General features: G+C 47.4%; 1 pseudogene; it reads left to right on the top strand.

Annotated features, from left to right (window-relative positions):
• The first annotated feature begins 13461 nt into the window (after window positions 1-13461).
• LOC138365957 (beta-1,4-N-acetylgalactosaminyltransferase bre-4-like) overlaps window positions 13462-19337 on the top strand; it is a 74295-nt pseudogene continuing 68419 nt past the window's right edge.

Here is a 19337-nt window from a genome sequence, read left to right as displayed (position 1 = left end):
GTTGGTGTCCTGGTAGTTAACCAGTAGTTGGTGTCCTGGTAGTAACAGTTGGTGTCCTGGTAGTATCAGTGTGGTGTCCTGGTGTAGTAACAGTTGGTGTCCTGGTAGTAACAGTTGGTGTCCTGGTAGTAACAGTGGCGTCCTGGTAGTAACAGTTTGTGTCCTGGTAGTAACAGTTGTTGGGTGTCCTGGTAGTAACAGTTGTTGTCCTGGTAGTAACAGTTTTGGTGTCCTGGTAGTAACCAGTTGGTGTCCTGGTAGTAACAGTTGGTGTCCTGGTAGTAACAGTTGGCTGTCCTGGTAGTAAAAGTTGGTGTCCTGGTAGTAACCGTTGGTGTCCCTGGTATGTAACAAGTTGGTGTCCCTGGTAGTAACAGTTTGTGTCCTGGTAGTAACAGTTGGTGTCCTGGTAGTAACAGTTGGTGTCCTGGTAGTAACAGTTGGGTTCTGGTAGTAACAGTTTGTGTCCTGGTAGTAACAGTTGGTGTCCTGGTAGTAACAGTTGGTGTCCTGGTAGTAATAGTAACAGTTGGTTGTGTCCTGGTAGTAACAGTTTGGTGTCCTGGTAGTAACAGTTGGCGTCCTGGTAGTAACAGTTGGTGTCCTGGTAGTAACAGTTGGCGTCCTGGTAGTAACAGTTTGGTGTCCTGGTAGTAACAGTTGGTGTCCTGGTAGTAAAAGTTGGTGTCCTGGTAGTAACAGTAGTTGGTGTCCTGGTAGTAACAGTTGGCGTCCTGGTAGTAACAGTTGGTGTGGTCCTCTGGTAGTAACAGTTGGTTGATCTCTGGTAGTTAACCGTTGGCGTCCTGGTAGTAACAGTGGGGCGCCCTGGTAGTAACAGTAGTTGGTGTCCTGGTAGTAACAGTAGTTGGTGTCCTGATAGTAACAGTTGGTGTCCTGGTAGTAACAGTTGGTGTCCTGGTAGTAACAGTAGTTGGTGTCCTGGTAGTAACGTTGTGTCGTGGTAGTAACAGTTGGTGTCCTGGTAGTAACAGTTGGCGTCCTGGTAGTAACAGTTGGTGTCCTGGTAGTAACAGTTGTCGTCCTGGTAGTAACAGTTGGTGTCCTGGTAGTAACAGTTGGCGTCCTGGTAGTAACAGTTGGTGTCCTGGTAGTAACAGTTGGTGTCCTGGTAGTAACAGTTGGTGTCCTGGTAGTAACAGTTGGTGTCCTGGTAGTAACAGTAGTTGGTGTCCTGGTAGTAACAGTTGGCGTCCTGGTAGTAACAGTTGGCGTCCTGGTAGTAACAGTTTGGTGTCCTGGTAGTAACAGTTGGTGTCCTGGTAGTAACAGTTGGTGTCCTGGTAGTAACAGTTGGTGTCCTGGTAGTAACAGTTGGTGTCCTGGTAGTAACAGTTGGTGTCCTGGTAGTAACAGTTGGTGTCCTGGTAGTAACAGTTGGTGTCCTGGTAGTAACAGTAGTTGGTGTCCTGGTAGTAACAGTTGGTGTCCTGGTAGTATCAGTTGGTGTCCTGGTAGTAACAGTTGGTGTCCTGGTAGTAACAGTTGGTGTCCTGGTAGTAACAGTTGGCGTCCTGGTAGTAACAGTTGGTGTCCTGGTAGTAACAGTTGTTGGTGTCCTGGTAGTAAAGTTGTTGTCCTGGTAGTAACAGTTTGTGTCCTGTAGTAACAGTTGGTGTCCTGGTAGTAACAGTTGGTGTCCTGGTAGTAACAGTTGGTGTCCTGGTAGTAACAGTTGGTGTCCTGGTAGTAACAGTTGGTGTCCTGGTAGTAACAGTAGTTGGTGTCCTGGTTAACAGTTGGTGTCCTGGTAGTAACAGTTGGCGTCCTGGTAGTAACAGTTGGTGTCCTGGTAGTAACAGTTGGCGTCCTTGGTAGTAACAGTTGGTCCTGGTAGTAACAGTTGGTGTCCTGGTAGTAACAGTTGGTGTCCTGGTAGTAACAGTTGGTGTCCTGGTAGTAACAGTAGTTGGTGTCCTGGTAGTAACAGTTGGTCCTGGTAGTAACAGTTGGTGTCCTGGTAGTAACAGTTGGCGTCCTGGTAGTAACAGTTGGTGTCCTGGTAGTAACAGTTGGTGACCTGGTAGTAACAGTTGGTGTCCTGGTAGTAACAGTTTGGTGTCCTGGTAGTAACAGTTGGCGTCCTGGTAGTAACAGTTGGTGTCCTGGTAGTAACAGTTGGTGTCCTGGTAGTAACAGTTGGCGTCCTGGTAGTAACAGTTGGCGCCTGGTAGTAACAGTTTGTGTCCTGGTAGTAACAGTAGTTGGTGTCCTGATAGTAACAGTTGGTCTGGTAGTAACAGTTGGTGTCCTGGTAGTAACAGTAGTTGGTGTCCTGGTAGTAACAGTTAGTGTCGTGGTAGTAACAGTTGGTGTCCTGGTAGTAACAGTTGGCGTCCTGGTAGTAACAGTTGGTGTCCTGGTAGTAACAGTTGTCGTCCTGGTAGTAACAGTTGGTGTCCTGGTAGTAACAGTTGGCGTCCTGGTAGTAACAGTTTGGTGTCGTGGTAGTAACAGTTGGTGTCCTGGTAGTAACAGTTGGTGTCCTGGTAGTAACAGTAGTTGGTGTCCTGGTAGTAACAGTTGGCGTCCTGGTAGTAACTGTTGGTGTCCTGGTAGTAACAGTTGGTGTCCTGGTAGTAACAGTTGGTGTCTTGTCTAGTAACAGTAGTTGGTGTCCTGGTAGTAACAGTTGGTGTCCTGGTAGTAACAATGTTGGTGTCTGGTAGTAACAGTTTGGTGTCCTGGTAGTAACAGTTGGTGTCCTGGTAGTAACAGTTGGTCCTGGTAGTAACAGTTGGTGTCCTGGTAGTAACAGTTGGTGTCCTGGTAGTAACAGTTGTGTCCTGGGTAGTAACAGTTGTGTCCTGTAGTAACAGTTGGTGTCCTGGTAGTAACAGTTGGTGTCCTGGTAGTAACAGTTGGTGTCCTGGTAGTAACAGTTGGTGTCCTGGTAGTAACAGTTGGTGTCCTGGTAGTAACAGTTGGTGTCCTGGTAGTAACAGTTGGTGTCCTGGTAGTAACGTAGTTGGTGTCCTGGTAGTAACAGTTGGTGTCCTGGTATAACAGTTGGCGTCCTGGTAGTAACAGTTGGTGTCCTGGTAGTAACAGTTGGCGTCCTGGTAGTAACAGTTGGTGTCCTGGTAGTAACAGTTGGTGTCCTGGTAGTTAACAGTTGGTGTCCTGGTAGTAACAGTTGGTGTCCTGGTAGTAACAGTAGTTGGTGTCCTGGTAGTAACAGTTGGCGTCCTGGTAGTAACAGTTGGTGTCCTGGTAGTAACAGTTGGTGTCCTGGTAGTAAAGTTGGTGTCCTGGTAGTAACAGTTGGTGACCTGGTAGTAACAGTTGGTGTCCTGGTAGTAACAGTAGTTGTGTCCTGGTAGTAACAGTTGGTCCTGGTAGTAACAGTTGGTGTCCTGGTAGTAACAGTTGGTGTCCTGGTAGTAACAGTTGGCGTCCTGGTAGTAACAGTTGGTGCCTGGTAGTAACAGTTTGGTGTCCTGGTAGTACAGTAGTTGGCGTCCTGATAGTAACAGTTGGTGTCTTGGTAGTAACAGTTGGTGTCCTGGTAGTAACGTAGTTGGTGTCCTGGTAGTAACAGTTGTGTCGTGGTAGTAGCAGTTGGTGTCCTGGTAGTAACAGTTGGTGTCCTGGTAGTAACAGTTGGTGTCCTGGTAGTAACAGTTGGTCGTCCTGGTAGTAACAGTTGGTGTCCTGGTAGTAACAGTTGGCGTCCTGGTAGTAACAGTTGGTGTCGTGGTAGTAACAGTTGGTGTCCTGGTAGTAACAGTTGGTGTCCTGGTAGTAACAGTTGGCGTCTTGGTAGTAACAGTTGGTGTCCTGGTAGTAACAGTTGGTGTCCTGGTAGTAACAGTTGGTGTCCTGGTAGTAACAGTTGGTGTCCTGGTAGTAACAGTTGGTGTCCTGGTAGTAACAGTTGGTGTCCTGGTAGTAACAATTGGTCATGGTAGTAAATTGGTGTCCTGGTAGTAACAGTTGGTGACCTGGTAGTAACAGTTGGTGTCCTGGTAGTAACAGTAGTTGCTGTCCTGGTAGTAACAGTTGGCGTCCTGGTAGTAACAGTTGGTGTCCTGGTAGTAACAGTTGTGTCCTGGTAGTAACAGTTGGTGTCCTGGTAGTAACAGTTGCGCCTGGTAGTAACAGTTGGTGTCCTGGTAGTAACAGTAGTTGGTGTCCTGGTAGTAACAGTTGGTGTCTGGTAGTAACAGTTGGTGTCCTGGTAGTAACAGTTTGGTGTCCTGGTAGTAACAGTTGGTGTCCTGGTAGTACAGTTGGTGTCCTGGTAGTAACAGTTGGCGTCCTGGTAGTAACAGTTGGTGTCCTGGTAGTAACAGTTGTCGTCCTGGTAGTAACAGTTGTGTCCTGGTAGTAACAGTTTGGTTCCTGGTAGTAACAGTTGGTGTCGTGGTAGTAACAGTTGGTGTCCTGGTAGTAACAGTTGGTGTCCTGGAGTAACAGTTGGTGTCCTGGTAGTAACAGTTGGCGTCCTGGTAGTAACAGTTGGTGTCCTGGTAGTAACAGTTGGTGTCCTGGTAGTAACAGTTGGTGTCCTGGTAGTAACAGTGGTGTCCTGGTAGTAACAGTTGGTGTCCTGGTAGTAACAGTTGGTGTCCTGGTAGTAACAGTTGGTGTCCTGGTAGTAACAGTTGGTGTCCTGGTAGTAACAGTTGGTGTCCTGGTAGTACAGTTGGTGTCCTGGTAGTAACAGTTGGTGTCCTGGTAGTAACAGTTGGTGTCCTGGTAGTAACAGTTGGTGTCCTGGTAGTAACAGTAGTTGGTGTCCTGGTAGTAACAGTTGGTGTCCTGGTAGTAACAGTTTGTGTCCTGGTAGTAACAGTTGGTGTCCTGGTAGTAACAGTTTGGTGTCCTGGTAGTAACAGTTGGTGTCCTGGTAGTAACAGTTGGTGTCCTGGTAGTAACAGTTGGTGTCCTGGTAGTAACAGTTGGCGTCCTGGTAGTAACAGTTGGTGTCCTGGTAGTAACAGTTGGTGTCCTGGTAGTAACAGTTGGCGTCCTGGTAGTAACAGTTGGTGTCCTGGTAGTAACAGTTGGTGTCCTGGTAGTAACAGTTGGTGTCCTGGTAGTAACAGTTGGTGTCCTGGTAGTAACAGTTGTGTCCTGGTAGTAACAGTTGGTCCTGGTAGTAACAGTTTGGTGTCCTGGTAGTAACAGTTGGCGTCTGGTAGTAACAGTTGGTGTCCTGGTAGTAACAGTTGGTGTCCTGGTAGTAACAGTTGGTGTCCTGGTAGTAACAGTTGTGTCCTGGTAGTAACAGTAGTTGGTGTCCTGGTAGTAACAGTTGGCGTCCTGGTAGTAACAGTTGGTGTCCTGGTAGTAACAGTTGGCGTCTGGTAGTAACAGTTGGTGTCCTGGTAGTAAGTTTGGTGTCCTGGTAGTAACAGTTGGTGTCCTGGTAGTAACAGTTTTGGTGTCCTGGTAGTAACAGTTGGTCCTGTAGTAACAGTTGGTGTCCTGGTAGTAACAGTTGGTGTCCTGGTAGTAACAGTTGGCGTCCTGGTAGTAACAGTTGGGCCCTGGTAGTAACAGTAGTTGGTGTCCTGGTAGTACAGTGTTGGTGTCCTGATAGTAACAGTTGGTGTCTTGGTAGTAACAGTTTGGTGTCCTGGTAGTAACAGTAGTTGGTGTCCTGGTAGTAACAGTTAGGTGTCGTGGTAGTAACAGTTGGTGTCCTGGTAGTAACAGTTGGCGTCCTGGTAGTAACAGTTGGTGTCCTGGTAGTAACAGTTGTCGTCCTGGTAGTAACAGTTTGGTGTCCTGGTAGTAACAGTTGGCGTCCTGGTAGTAACAGTTGGTGTCTGTAGTAACAGTTGGTGTCCTGGTAGTAACAGTTGGTGTCCTGGTAGTAACAGTTGGCGTCTGGTAGTAACAGTTGGTGTCCTGGTAGTAACAGTTGGTGTCCTGGTAGTAACAGTGTTGGTGTCCTGGTAGTAACAGTTGTGTCTGGTAGTAACAGTTGGTGTCCTGGTAGTAACAGTTGGTGTCCTGGTAGTAACAGTTGGTGTCCTGGTAGTAACAGTAGTTGGTGTCCTGGTAGTAACAGTTGGCGTCCTGGTAGTAACAGTTGGTGTCCTGGTAGTAACAGTTGTTGTGTCCTGGTAGTAACAGTTGGTGTCCTGGTAGTAACAGTTGGTGTCCTGGTAGTAACAGTTGGTCCTGGTAGTAACAGTTTGGTGTCCTGGTAGTAACAGTTGGTGTCCTGGTAGTAACAGTTGGTGTCCTGGTAGTAACAGTTGGTGTCCTGGTAGTAACAGTAGTTGGTGTCCTGGTAGTAACAGTTGGTCCTGGTAGTAACAGTTGTTGGTGTCCTGGTAGTAACAGTTGGTGTCCTGGTTGTAACAGTTGGTGTCCTGGTAGTAACAGTTGGCGTCCTGGTAGTAACAGTTGGTGTCCTGGTAGTAACAGTTGTTGGTGTCCTGGTAGTAACAGTTGTGTCCAGGTAGTAACAGTTTGTGTCCTGTAGTAACAGTTCAGTTGGTGTCCTGGTAGTAACAGTTGGTGTCCTGGTAGTAACAGTTGGTGACCTGGTAGTAACAGTTGGTGTCCTGGTAGTAACAGTTGGTGTCCTGGTAGTAACAGTTGGTGTCCTGGTAGTAACAGTAGTTGGTGTCCTGGTAGTAACAGTTGGTGTCCTGGTAATAACAGTGTGTCCTGGTAGTAACAGTTGGTGTCCTGGTAGTAACAGTTGGCGTCTGGTAGTAACAGTTGGTGTCCTGGTAGTAACAGTTGGTGTCCTGGTAGTAACAGTTGGTGTCCTGGTAGTAACAGTTGGTGTCCTGGTAGTAACAGTTTGGTGTCCTGGTAGTAACAGTTTGGCGTCCTGGTAGTAACAGTTGGTGTCCTGGTAGTAACAGTTGGCGTCCTGGTAGTAACAGTTGGTGTCCTGGTAGTAACAGTTGGTGTCCTGGTAGTAACAGTTTGGTGTCCTGGTAGTAACAGTTGGTGTCCTGGTAGTAACAGTAGTTGGTGTCCTGTAGTAACAGTTGGTGTCCTGGTAGTAACAGTTTGGTGTCCTGGTAGTAACAGTTGGTGTCCTGGTAGTAACAGTTGGTGTCCTGGTAGTAACAGTTGGTGTCCTGGTAGTAACAGTTGGTGTCCTGGTAGTAACAGTTGGTGTCCTGGTAGTAACAGTTGGCGTCCTGGTAGTAACAGTTGGTGTCCTGTAGTAACAGTTGGTGTCCTGGTAGTAACAGTTTGGCGTCCTGGTAGTAACAGTTGGTGTCCTGGTAGTAACAGTTGGTGTCCTGGTAGTAACAGTTGGTGTCCTGGTAGTAACAGTAGTTGGTGTCCTGGTAGTAACAGTTGGTGTCCTGGTAGTAACAGTTGGCGTCCTGGTAGTAACAGTTGGTGTCCTGTAGTAACAGTTGGCGTCTGGTAGTAACAGTTGGTCCTGGTAGTAACAGTTGGTGTCCTGGTAGTAACAGTAGTTGTGTCCTGGTAGTAACAGTTGGTGTCCTGGTAGTAACAGTTGGTGTCCTGGTAGTAACAGTTGGCGTCCTGGTAGTAACAGTTGGTGTCCTGGTAGTAACAGTTGGTGTCCTGGTAGTAAAAGTTGGTGTCCTGGTAGAACAGTAGTTGGTGTCCTGGTAGTAACAGTTGGCGTCCTGGTAGTAACAGTTGGTGTCCTGGTAGTAACAGTTGGTGTCCTGGTAGTAACAGTTGGCGTCCTGGTAGTAACAGTTGGCGCCTGGTAGTAACAGTAGTTGGTGTCCTGGTAGTAACAGTAGTTGGTGTCCTGTAGTAACAGTTGGTGTCCTGGTAGTAACAGTTGTGTCCTGGTAGTAACAGTAGTTGTGTCCTGGTAGTAACAGTTGTGTCGTGGTAGTAACAGTTGGTGTCCTGGTAGTAACAGTTGGTCCTGGTAGTAACAGTTGGTGTCCTGGTAGTAACAGTTGGCGTCCTGGTAGTAACAGTTGGTGTCCTGGTAGTAACAGTTGGCGTCCTGGTAGTAACAGTTGGTGTCCTGGTAGTAACAGTTGGTGTCCGGGTAGTAACAGTTGGTGTCCTGGTAGTAACAGTTGGTGTCCTGGTAGTAACAGTTTGGTGTCCTGGTAGTAACAGTTGGTGTCCTGGTAGTAACGTTGGTGTCCTGGTAGTAACAGTTGTGGTGTCCTGGTAGTAACAGTTGGTGTCCTGGTAGTAACAGTTGTGTCCTGGTAGTAACAGTTGGGTCCTGGTAGTAACAGTTGGTGTCCTGGTAGTAACAGTTGGTGTCCTGGTAGTAACAGTTGGTGTCCTGGTAGTAACAGTTGGTGTCCTGGTAGTAACAGTAGTTGGTGTCCTGGTAGTAACAGTTTGTGTCCTGGTAGTAACAGTTGGTGTCCTGGTAGTAACAGTTGGTGTCCTGGTAGTAACAGTTGGTGTCCTGGTAGTAACAGTTGGCGTCCTGGTAGTAACAGTTGGTGTCCTGGTAGTAACAGTTGGGTGTCCTGGTAGTAACAGTTGTGTCCTGGTAGTAACAGTTGTGTCCTGGTAGTAACAGTTTGTCCTGGTAGTAACAGTTGGTGTCCTGGTAGTAACAGTTGGTCCTGGTAGTAACAGTTGGTGTCCTGGTAGTAACAGTTGGTGTCCTGGTAGTAACAGTTGGTGTCCTGGTAGTAACAGTAGTTGGTGTCCTGGAGTAACAGTTGGTCCTGGTAGTAACAGTGTGCGTCCTGGTAGTAACAGTTGGTGTCCTGGTAGTAACAGTTGGCGTCCTGGTAGTAACAGTTGGTGTCCTGGTAGTAACAGTTGGTGTCCTGGTAGTAACAGTTGGTGTCCTGGTAGTAACAGTTGGTGTCCTGGTAGTAACAGTAGTTGGTGTCCTGGTAGTAACAGTTTGGTCCTGGTAGTAACAGTTGGTGTCCTGGTAGTAACAGTTGGCGTCCTGGTAGTAACAGTTGGTGTCCTGGTAGTAACAGTTGGTGTCCTGGTAGTAACAGTTGGTGTCCTGGTAGTAACAGTGTGTGTCCTGGTAGTAACAGTTGGCGTCCTGGTAGTAACAGTTGGTGTCCTGGTAGTAACAGTTGGTGTCCTGGTAGTAACAGTTGGTGTCCTGGTAGTAACAGTTGGTGTCCTGGTAGTAACAGTTTGGTGTCCTGGTAGTAACAGTAGTTGGTGTCCTGGTAGTAACAGTTGTGTCTGGTAGTAACAGTTGGTGTCCTGGTAGTAACAGTTTGGTGTCCTGGTAGTAACAGTTGTGTCGTGGTAGTAGCAGTTGGTGTCCTGGTAGTAACAGTTGGTCCTGGTAGTAACAGTTGTGTCCTGGTAGTAACAGTTGTGTCCTGGTAGTAATAGTTGGTGTCCTGGTAGTAACAGTTGGCGTCCTGGTAGTAACAGTTGGTGTCCTGGTAGTAACAGTTGGTGTCCTGGTAGTAACAGTTGGTGTCCTGGTAGTAACAGTAGTTGGTGTCCTGGTAGTAACAGTTGGTCCTGGTAGTAACAGTTGGTGTCCTGGTAGTAACAGTTGGTGTCCTGGTAGTAAGTAGTTGGTGTCCTGGTAGTAACAGTTGGCGTCCTGGTAGTAACAGTTGGTGTCCTGGTAGTAACAGTTGGTGTCCTGTAGTAACAGTTGGTGTCCTGGTAGTAACAGTAGTTGGTGTCCTGGTAGTAACAGTTGGTGTTGGTAGTAACAGTTGTGTCCTGGTAGTAACAGTTGGTGTCCTGGTAGTAACAGTTGGTGTCCTGGTAGTAACAGTTGGCGTCCTGGTAGTAACAGTTGTGTCCTGGTAGTAACAGTTGGTGTCCTGGTAGTAACAGTTGGTGTCCTGGTAGTAACAGTTTGTGTCCTGGTAGTAACAGTTGGTGTCCTGGTAGTAACAGTGGTGTCCTGGTAGTAACAGTTGGTGTCCTGGTAGTAACAGTAGTTGGTGTCCTGGTAGTAACAGTTGGTGTCCTGGTAGTAACAGTTGGTGTCCTGGTAGTAACAGTTGGCGTCCTGGTAGTAACAGTTGGTGTCGTGGTAGTAACAGTTGTGTCCTGGTAGTAACAGTTGGTGTCCTGGTAGTAACAGTTGGTGTCCTGGTAGTAACAGTTGGTGTCCTGGTAGTAACAGTTGGTGTCCTGGTAGTAACAGTTGGTGTCCTGGTAGTAACAGTTGGTGTCCTGGTAGTAACAGTTGTTGTGTCCTGGTAGTAACAGTTGTTGTCCTGGTAGTAACAGTTGGTGTCCTGGTAGTAACAGTTGGTGTCCTGGTAGTAACAGTTGGTGTCCTGGTAGTAACAGTTGGTGTCCTGGTAAGTAACAGTTGTGTCCTGGTAGTAACAGTTGGTGTCCTGGTAGTAACAGTTGGTGTCCTGGTAGTAACAGTTGGTGTCCTGGTAGTAACAGTAGTTGGTGTCCTGGTAGTAACAGTTGGTGTCCTGGTAATAACCGTTGGCGTCCTGGTAGTAACAGTTGGTGTCCTGGTAGTAACAGTTGGTCTGGTAGTAACAGTTGGAGTCCTGGTAGTAACAGTTGGTGTCCTGGTAGTAACAGTAGTTGGTGTCCTGGTAGTAACAGTTGGCGTCCTGGTAGTAACAGTTGGTGTCCTGGTAGTAACAGTTGGCGTCCTGGTAGTAACAGTTGGTGTCCTGGTAGTAACAGTTGGTGTCCTGGTAGTAAAAGTTGGTGTCCTGGTAGAACAGTTTGGTGTCCTGGTAGTAACAGTTGGGTCCTGGTTGTAACAGTTGGTGTCCTGGTAGTAACAGTTGGTGTCCTGGTAGTAACCGTTGGCGTCCTGGTAGTAACAGTTGGTGCCTGGTAGTAACAGTTGGTGTCCTGGTAGTAACAGTAGTTGGTGTCCTGGTAGTAACAGTTGGTGTCCTGGTAGTAACAGTTGGTGTCCTGGTAGTAACAGTTTGGTGTCCTGGTAGTAACAGTTGTGTCGTGGTAGTAACAGTTGGTGTCCTGGTAGTAACAGTTTGGTCCTGGTAGTAACAGTTGGTGTCCTGGTAGTAACAGTTGTCGTCCTGGTAGTAACAGTTGGTGTCCTGGTAGTAACAGTTGGCGTCCTGGTAGTAACAGTTGGTGTCGTGGTAGTACAGTTGGTGTCCGGTAGTAACAGTTGGTGTCCTGGTAGTAACAGTTGGTGTCCTGGTAGTAACAGTTTGGTGTCCTGGTAGTAACAGTTGGTGTCCTGGTAGTACAGTTGTGGTGTCCTGGTAGTAACAGTTGGTGTCCTGGTAGTAACAGTTGGTGTCCTGGTAGTAACAGTTGGCGTCCTGGTAGTAACAGTTGGTGTCCTGGTAGTAACAGTTGTTGGTGTCCTGGTAGTAACAGTTGTGTCCGGTAGTAACAGTTTGGTGTCCTGTAGTAACAGTTGGTGTCCTGGTAGTAACAGTTGGTGTCCTGGTAGTAACAGTTGGTGTCCTGGTAGTAACAGTTGGTGTCCTGGTAGTAACAGTTTGTCCTGGTAGTAACAGTTGGTGTCCTGGTAGTAACAGTAGTGGTGTCCTGGTAGTAACAGTTGGTGTCCTGGTAGTAACAGTTGGTCCTGGTAGTAACAGTTGGTGTCCTGGTAGTAACAGTTGGGTCTGGTAGTAACAGTTTGTGTCCTGGTAGTAACAGTTGGTGTCCTGGTAGTAACAGTTGGTGTCCTGGTAGTAACAGTTGGTGTCCTGGTAGTAACAGTTTGGTGTCCTGTAGTAACAGTTGGTGTCCTGGTAGTAACAGTTGGTGTCCTGGTAGTAACAGTTGGCGTCCTGGTAGTAACAGTTGGTGTCCTGGTAGTAACAGTTGGTGTCCTGGTAGTAACAGTTGTGTCCTGGTAGTAACAGTTTGGTGTCCTGGTAGTAACAGTTGGCGTCCTGGTAGTAACAGTTGGTGTCCTGGTAGTAACAGTTGGTGTCCTGGTAGTAACAGTTGGTGTCCTGGTAGTAACAGTAGTTGGTGTCCTGGTAGTAACAGTTGGTGTCCTGGTAGTACAGTTGGTGTCCTGGTAGTAACAGTTGGTGTCCTGGTAGTAACAGTTGGCGTCTGGTAGTAACAGTTGGTGTCCTGGTAGTAACAGTTGGTGTCCTGGTAGTAACAGTTGGTGTCCTGGTAGTAACAGTTGGTGTCCTGGTAGTAACAGTTTGGTGTCCTGGTAGTAACAGTTTGTGACCTGGTAGTAACAGTTGGTGTCCTGGTAGTAACAGTTTGGTGTCCTGGTAGTAACAGTTGGCGTCCTGGTAGTAACAGTTGGTGTCCTGGTAGTAACAGTTGGTGACCTGGTAGTAACAGTTGGTGTCCTGGTAGTAACAGTTTGGTGTCCTGGTAGTAACAGTTGGCGTCCTGGTAGTAACAGTTGGTGTCCTGGTAGTAACAGTTGTGTCCTGGTAGTAACAGTTGGCGTCCTGGTAGTAACAGTTGGTGTCCTGGTAGTAACAGTAGTTGGTGTCCTGGTAGTAACAGTAGTTGGTGTCCTGATAGTAACAGTTGGTGTCCTGGTAGTAACAGTTGGTGTCCTGGTAGTAACAGTTGGTGTCCTGGTAGTAACAGTTAGTGTCCTGGTAGTAACAGTTGGTGTCCTGGTAGTAACAGTTGGCGTCCTGGTAGTAACAGTTGGTGTCCTGGTAGTAACAGTGTCGTCCTGGTAGTAACAGTTGGTGTCCTGGTAGTAACAGTTGGCGTCCTGGTAGTAACAGTTGGTGTCCTGGTAGTAACAGTTGGTGTCCTGGTAGTAACAGTTGGTGTCCTGGTAGTAACAGTTTGGTGTCCTGGTAGTAACAGTTGGCGTCCTGGTAGTAACTGTTGGTGTCCTGGTAGTAACAGTTGGTGTCCTGGTAGTAACAGTTGGTGTCCTGGTAGTAACAGTAGTTGGTGTCCTGGTAGTAACAGTTGGTGTCCTGGTAGTAACAATTGTTGGTGTCCTGGTAGTAACAGTTGGTGTCCTGGTAGTAACAGTTGTGTCCTGGTAGTAACAGTTGTGTCCTGGTAGTAACAGTTGGTGTCCTGGTAGTAACAGTTGGTGTCCTGGTAGTAACAGTTTGGCGTCCTGGTAGTAACAGTTGGTGTCCTGGTATAACAGTTGGGTGTCCTGGTAGTAACAGTTGGTGTCCTGGTAGTAACAGTTGTGTCCTGTAGTAACAGTTGGTGTCCTGGTAGTAACAGTTGGTGTCCTGGTAGTAACAGTTGGTGTCCTGGTAGTAACAGTTGGTGTCCTGGTAGTAACAGTTGGTGTCCTGGTAGTAACAGTTGGTGTCCTGGTAGTAACAGTTGGTGTCCTGGTAGTAACAGTTGGTGTCCTGGTAGTAACAGTTTGGTGTCCTGGTAGTAACAGTTGGTGTCCTGGTAGTAACAGTTGGTGTCCTGGTAGTAACAGTTGGTGTCCTGGTAGTAACAGTTGGCGTCTTGGTAGTAACAGTTGGTGTCCTGGTAGTAACAGTTGGTGTCCTGGTAGTAACAGTTGGTGTCCTGGTAGTAACAGTTGGTGTCCTGGTAGTAACAGTAGTTGGTGTCCTGGTAGTAACAGTTGGCGTCCTGGTAGTAACAGTTGGTGTCCTGGTAGTAACAGTTGGCGTCATGGTAGTAAAAGTTGGTGTCCTGGTAGTAACAGTTGGTCCTGGTAGTAACAGTTGGTGTCCTGGTAGTAACAGTAGTTGTGTCCTGGTAGTAACAGTTGGTCCTGGTAGTAACAGTTGGTGTCCTGGTAGTAACAGTTGGTCCTGGTAGTAACAGTTGGTGTCCTGGTAGTAACAGTTGGAGCCCTGGTAGTAACAGTAGTTGGTGTCCTGGTAGTATCAGTAGTTGGCGTCCTGATAGTAACAGTTGGTGTCGTGGTAGTAACAGTTGGTGTCCTGGTAGTAACAGTTGGTGTCCTGGTAGTAACAGTAGTTGGTGTCCTGGTAGTAACAGTTGGCGTCCTGGTAGTAACTGTTGGTGTCCTGGTAGTAACAGTTGGTGTCCTGGTAGTAACAGTTGGTGTCCTGGTAGTAACAGTAGTTGGTGTCCTGGTAGTAACAGTTGGTGTCCTGGTAGTATCAATTGTTGGTGTCCTGGTAGTAACAGTTGGTGTCCTGGTAGTAACAGTTGGTGTCCTGGTAGTAACAGTTGGCGTCCTGGTAGTAACAGTTGGTGTCCTGGTAGTAACAGTTGTTGGTGTCCTGGTAGTAACAGTTGTTGTCCAGGTAGTAACAGTTTGTGTCCTCGTAGTAACAGTTGGTGTCCTGGTAGTAACAGTTGGTGTCCTGGTAGTAACAGTTGGTGTCCTGGTAGTAACAGTTGGTGTCCTGGTAGTAACAGTTGGTGTCCTGGTAGTAACAGTTGGTGTCCTGGTAGTAACAGTTGGTGTCCTGGTAGTAACAGTTGGTGTCCTGGTAGTAACAGTTGGTGTCCTGGTAGTAACAGTTGGTGTCCTGGTAATAACGTTGGTCCTGGTAGTAACAGTTGGTGTCCTGGTAGTACAGTTGGCGTCCTGGTAGTAACAGTTGGTGTCCTGGTAGTAACAGTTGGTGTCCTGGTAGTAACAGTTGGTGTCCTGGTAGTAACAGTTGGTGTCCTGGTAGTAACAGTAGTTGGTGTCCTGGTAGTAACAGTTGGCGTCCTGGTAGTAACAGTTGGTGTCCTGGTAGTAACAGTTGGCGTCATGGTAGTAAAAGTTGGTGTCCTGGTAGTAACAGTTGGTGTCCTGGTAGTAACAGTTGGTGTCCTGGTAGTAACAGTTGGTGTCCTGGTAGTAACAGTTGGTGACCTGGTAGTAACAGTTGGTGTCCTGGTAGTAACAGTAGTTGGTGTCCTGGTAGTAACAGTTGGCGTCCTGGTAGTAACAGTTGGTGTCCTGGTAGTAACAGTTGGTGTCCTGGTAGTAACAGTTGGTGTCCTGGTAGTAACAGTAGTTGGTGTCCTGGTAGTAACAGTTGGTCCTGGTAGTAACAGTTGGTGTCCTGGTAGTAACAGTTGTGTCCTGGTAGTAACAGTTGGCGTCCTGGTAGTAACAGTTGGCGCCTGGTAGTAACAGTTTGGTGTCCTGGTAGTAACAGTTTGGTGTCCTGATAGTAACAGTTGGTGTCTGGTAGTAACAGTTGGTGTCCTGGTAGTAACAGTAGTTGGTGTCTGGTAGTAACAGTTAGTGTCGTGGTAGTAACAGTTGGTGTCCTGGTAGTAACAGTTGGCGTCCTGGTAGTAACAGTTGGTGTCCTGGTAGTAACAGTTGTGTCCTGGTAGTAACAGTTGGTGTCCTGGTAGTAACAGTTGGCGTCCTGGTAGTAACAGTTGGTGTCGTGGTAGTAACAGTTGGTGTCCTGGTAGTAACAGTTGGTGTCCTGGTAGTAACAGTTTGGTGTCCTGGTAGTAACAGTTGGCGTCCTGGTAGTAAGTTGGTGTCCTGGTAGTAAGTTGGTGTCCTGGTAGTAACAGTTGGTGTCCTGGTAGTAACAGTAGTTGGTGTCCTGGTAGTAACAGTTGGTGTCCTGGTAGTAACAGTTGGTGTCCTGGTAGTAACAGTTGGTGTCCTGGTAGTAACAGTTGGTGTCCTGGTAGTAACAGTTGGCGTCCTGGTAGTAACAGTTGGTGTCCTGGTAGTAACAGTTGTGGTGTCCTGGTAGTAACAGTTGTTGTCCTGGTAGTAACAGTTTGTGTCCTGTAGTAACAGTTGGTGTCCTGGTAGTAACAGTTGGTGTCCTGGTAGTAACAGTTGGTGTCCTGGTAGTAACAGTTGGTGTCCTGGTAGTAACAGTTGGTGTCCTGGTAGTAACAGTTGGTGTCCTGGTAGTAACAGTTGGTGTCCTGGTAGTAACAGTTGGTGTCCTGGTAGTAACAGTTGGTGTCCTGGTAGTAACAGTTGGCGTCCTGGTAGTAACAGTTGGTGTCCTGGTAGTAACAGTTGGCGTCCTGGTAGTAACAGTTGGTGTAATGGTAGTAACAGTTGGTGTCCTGTAGTAACAGTTGGTGTCCTGGTAGTAACAGTTGGTGTCCTGGTAGTAACAGTGTTGGTGTCCTGGTAGTAACAGTTGGTCCTGGTAGTAACAGTTGGTGTCCTGGTAGTAACAGTTGGCGTCATGGTAGTAAAGTTGGTGTCCTGGTAGTAACAGTTGGTGTCCTGGTAGTAACAGTTGGTGTCCTGGTAGTAACAGTTGCTGTCCTGGTAGTAACAGTTTGGCATCCTGGTAGTAACAGTTGGTGTCCTGGTAGTAACAGTTGGTGTCCTGGTAGTAACAGTTGGCGTCCTGGTAGTAAAGTTGGTGCCTGGTAGTAACAGTAGTTGGTGTCCTGGTAGTATCAGTAGTTGGCGTCCTGGTAGTAACAGTTGGTGTCTGTAGTAACAGTTGGTGTCCTGGTAGTAACAGTAGTGTGTCCTGGTAGTAACAGTTGTGTCGTGGTAGTAGTTGGTGTCCTGGTAGTAACAGTTGGCGTCCTGGTAGTAACAGTTGGTGTCCTGGTAGTAACAGTTGTCGTCCTGGTAGTAACAGTTGGTGTCCTGGTAGTAACAGTTGGCGTCCTGGTAGTAACAGTTGGTGTCGTGGTAGTAACAGTTGGTGTCCTGGTAGTAACAGTTGGTGTCCTGGTAGTAACAGTTGGCGTCTTGGTAGTAACAGTTGGTGTCCTGGTAGTAACAGTTGGTGTCCTGGTAGTAACAGTTGGTGTCCTGGTAGTAACAGTTGGTGTCCTGGTAGTAACAGTAGTTGGTGTCCTGGTAGTAACAGTTGGCGTCCTGGTAGTAACAGTTGGTGTCCTGGTAGTAACTGTTGGCGTCATGGTAGTAAAAGTTGGTGTCCTGGTAGTAACAGTTGGTGACCTGGTAGTAACAGTTGGTGTCCTGGTAGTAACAGTAGTTGCTGTTCTGGTAGTAACAGTTGGCGTCCTGGTAGTAACAGTTGGTGTCCTGGTAGTAACAGTTGTGTCCTGGTAGTAACAGTTGGTGTCCTGGTAGTAACAGTTGGTGTCCTGGTAGTAACAGTTGGTGTCGTGGTAGTAACAGTTGGTGTCCTGGTAGTAACAGTTGTGTCCTGGTAGTAACAGTTGGTGTCCCTGGTAGTAACAGTAGTTGATGTCCTGGTAGTAACAGTTGGCGTCCTGGTAGTAACAGTTGGTGTCCTGGTAGTAACAGTTGTTGTGTCCTGGTAGTAACAGTTGTGTCCTGGTAGTAACAGTTGGTGGTCCTGGTAGTAACAGTTGGTCCTGGTAGTAACAGTTGGTGTCCTGGTAGTAACAGTTGGTGTCCTGGTAGTAACAGTTGGTGTCCTGGTAGTAACAGTTGGTGTCCTGGTAGTACAGTAGTTGGTGTCCTGGTAGTAACAGTTGGTGTCCTGGTAGTATCAGTTGTGTGTCCTGGTAGTAACAGTTGGTGTCCTGAGTAACAGTTGGTGTCCTGGTAGTAACAGTTTGGTCCTGGTAGTAACAGTTGGTGTCCTGGTAGTAACAGTTGTTGGTGTCCTGGTAGTAAAGTTGTTGTCCGGTAGTAACAGTTTGTGTCCTGTAGTAACAGTTGGTGTCCTGGTAGTAACAGTTTGTGTCCCTGGTAGTAACAGTTGGTGTCCTGGTAGTAAAACAGTTGGTGTCCTGGTAGTAACACTTGGTGTCCTGGTAGTAACAGTTTGGTGTCCTGGTAGTAACAGTAGTTGGTGTCCTGGAAGTAACAGTGGTGTCCTGGTAATAACCGTGTCGTCCTGGTAGTAACAGTTGGTGTCCTGGTAGTAACAGTTGGCGTCTGGTAGTAACAGTTGGTGTCCTGGTAGTAACAGTTGGTGTCCTGGTAGTAACAGTTGGTGTCCTGGTAGTAACAGTTGGTGTCCTGTAGTAAACGTAGTTGGTGTCCTGGTAGTAACATTTGGCGTCCTGGTAGTAACAGTTGGTGTCCTGGTAGTAACAGTTGGCGTCCTGGTAGTAACAGTTGGTGTCCTGGTAGTAACAGTTGGTGACCTGGTAGTAACAGTTGGTGTCCTGGTAGTAACAGTAGTTGGTGTCCTGGTAGTAACAGTTGGCGTCCTGGTAGTAACAGTTGGTGTCCTGGTAGTAACAGTTGGTGTCCTGGTAGTAACAGTTGGCGTCCTGGTAGTAACAGTTGGCGCCCTGGTAGTAACAGTAGTTGGTGTCCTGGTAGTAACAGTAGTTGGTGTCCTGATAGTAACAGTTGGTGTCTTGGTAGTAACAGTTGGTGTCCTGGTAGTAACAGTAGTTGGTGTCCTGGTAGCAACAGTTAGTGTCGTGGTAGTACAGTTGGTGTCCTGGTAGTAACAGTTGGCGTCCTGGTAGTAACAGTTGGTGCCCTGGTAGTAGCAGTTGTCGTCCTGGTAGTAACAGTTGGTGACCTGGTAGTAACAGTTGGCGTCCTGGTAGTAACAGTTGGTGTCGTGGTAGTAACAGTTGGTGTAATGATAGTAACAGTTGGTGTCCTGGTAGTAACAGTAGTTGGTGTCCTGGTAGTAACAGTTGGCGTCCTGGTAGTAACTGTTGGTGTCCTGGTAGTAACAGTTGGTGTCCTGGTAGTAACAGTTGGTGTCCTGGTAGTAACAGTAGTTGGTGTCCTGGTAGTAACAGTTGGTGTTCTGGTAGTATCAGTTGTTTGTGTCCTGGTAGTAACAGTTGGTGTCCTGGTAGTAACAGATGGTGTCCTGGTAGTAACAGTTGGCGTCCTGGTAGTAACAGTTGGTGTCCTGGTAGTAACAGTTGGTGTCCTGGTAGTAACAGTTGGTGTCCTGGTAGTAACAGTAGTTGGTGTCCTGGTAGTAACAGTTGGTGTCCTGGTAGTAACAGCTGGTGTCCTGGTAGTAACAGTTGGTGTCCTCGTAGTAACAGTAGTTGGTGTCCTGGTAGTAACAGTTGGTGTCCTGGTAGTAACAGTTGGTGTCCTGGTATAACAGTTGGCGTCCTGTAGTAACAGATGGTGTCGTGGTAGTAACATTGGTGTCCTGGTAGTAACAGTTGGTGTCCTGGTAGTAACAGTAGTTGGTGTCCTGGTAGTAACAGTTGGTGTCCTGGTAGTATCAGTTGTTGGTGTCCTGGTAGTAACAGTTGGTGTCCTGGTAGTAACAGTTGGTGTCCTGGTAGTAACAGTTGTTGGTGTCCTGGTAGTAACAGTTGTTGTCCAGGTAGTAACAGTTTGTGTCCTCGTAGTAACAGTTGGTGTCCTGGTAGTAACAGTTGGTGTCCTGGTAGTAACAGTTGGTGTCCTGGTATAACAGTTGGTGTCCTGGTAGTAACAGTTGGTGTCCTGGTAGTAACAGTAGTTGGTGTCCTGGTAGTAACAGTTGGTGTCCTGGTAATAACCGTTGGCGTCCTGGTAGTAACAGTTGGTGTCCTGATAGTAACAGTTGGCGTCTTGGTAGTAACAGTTGGAGTCCTGGTAGTAACAGTTGGTGTCCTGGTAGTAACAGTAGTTGGTGTCCTGGTAGTAACAGTTGGCGTCCTGGTAGTAACAGTTGGTGTCCTGTAGTAACAGTTGGGCGTCCTGGTAGTAACAG

Source organism: Procambarus clarkii, chromosome 2, assembly GCF_040958095.1.
Source record: "Procambarus clarkii isolate CNS0578487 chromosome 2, FALCON_Pclarkii_2.0, whole genome shotgun sequence".
In the NCBI taxonomy this organism is placed as follows: domain Eukaryota; kingdom Metazoa; phylum Arthropoda; class Malacostraca; order Decapoda; family Cambaridae; genus Procambarus; species Procambarus clarkii.
The sequence above is the reverse complement of the archived record's forward strand: the minus strand, read 5'-3'. Positions and strand labels throughout refer to the sequence as shown.